The sequence below is a fragment of the Zea mays genome, chromosome 8 (assembly GCF_902167145.1).
Source record: "Zea mays cultivar B73 chromosome 8, Zm-B73-REFERENCE-NAM-5.0, whole genome shotgun sequence".
In the NCBI taxonomy this organism is placed as follows: Eukaryota; Viridiplantae; Streptophyta; class Magnoliopsida; order Poales; family Poaceae; genus Zea; species Zea mays.
This window is the reverse complement of record NC_050103.1, coordinates 75,237,645-75,239,192: the sequence shown is the minus strand read 5'-3', so window position 1 is coordinate 75,239,192 and position 1,548 is coordinate 75,237,645.

The following is a 1,548-nucleotide window of genomic DNA, read 5'->3' as shown; positions in this document are numbered from 1 at the left end:
CCCCGGGCGGCTGGCGATGACATGTTTACATCTCGATTAGCTCGTGAGATGAAAATTTTTCCTTACGAACGGAATGTTGCTACTGTTGTGACGACAGTGATGGAGAAGGATCGCCAAGACGCGCCGCGGAAACATCGGGCATTAGCGAGGGTTGGTGACCCGCCGCGCGAGGTCAAAATGGCGTGGGCGAGCGTGAAGCCTGCCGCCCTCGGTTCCATCATGCCTCCGCCTGGAGCACTTGGCCCCATCGCGTCGCTGCCTGCCTTGCCCACGCAAGAGCGAAGGCCTGCGTCGCCAACGCACGCTGCCGAGGCGGCGGTGGGCGGCGCCGAAGTCTCCCTGGATATTTCCATGGAAGACTACACGATGGGTGGGGTCACGATATTCGACGCCCACATAGGGCGGGGACCTGCCGGTGAGTTTTTGTTTTTGTGTTTGTTTCGGACGAAGTCTTACTTGTCCGTGGTGCAGGAGCGGAGTCTAGGCAGCTGACTGTTGTCCCGGCACCGACGGTGGCTAGCGCTGTGGCTATGGGTGCGAAGGTGTCTACACAAGATCCGTGGGCTAGGTTTTGTGCCAGCGGCGAAATTGCTTCGGCCGCCGCCGCGAAAGACCTGGCCGGCTCAGCTGTGCAGCAGCTAAAGCACGTGAGTAATCTTTGCCTCTAGGAATTTTTTTTATATTATGACTTTGATTTTGATAGTCCTTTGTGCCAGGTTACCGCCTTCGCCGAGTGTATTGCGTCGGGGGCGCTAACCTCGGAGTTTGCTGCCGAGAGGCGGCGACTCGAGGGGAGGATTGAGCACCTCCGAACACAACATACCGAGGCGGTGCGAGATAAATCAGCAGCGGAGAACAAGAGCCACAACCTGCTTGAGAAGATGTCAGCGGCGGAGGCTGAGAAAGAGGACCTCGGCCGCCAGCTTGCCGCGGAAATGGAGAACGCAGACAGGGCCCAGGCAGAGGCCCAGGCCGCTCGTGATAGGGCCCATGCGGAGACCCAGGCTGCTCGTGCTGAGCCCAACCTTGCTCTCTAGCGCGTTGCTGACGCGAAGTCGAGGCACAGGAGTCTTCACGGCTATCTGGACAGGGCGGAGACCTCCACTAGCACAGGGGTCAATCGAGCACATAAATTGCTCGTGGACGCGTACCGTGAGCTTGGTGCGCGTACCGCCCCTTTTGACTCGTCTAGCGAGGAGGTGGGCCTTCGCTTCCTCACGTGGTTGCAGGAGGAACTGGAGATCCTCTCGGCTATCGTGACGGGTCTCATATCCTTTGCCTCGCTCATCACCTGTGAAGGCGCTACGAATGCCTTGTCCCGCGAGAGGTGCAGGCACTTTGAAGTGTTTGACCGATCCAACAAGGACTTTGACCGTGGGATCTTCCAGGTCGAAGACGAGGTGTTAAAGCGGTCCGCTGGGGCGCTTTATGACAGGATGTGGGGCCCACACGGTCGCGATACCATATGGGAGAGGTCGGACCGGGCGCTTGAGCAGGTGCGTGATGTGTGTGTGCGTGTTTTTAATGTATATTTATATTTTTTGATAT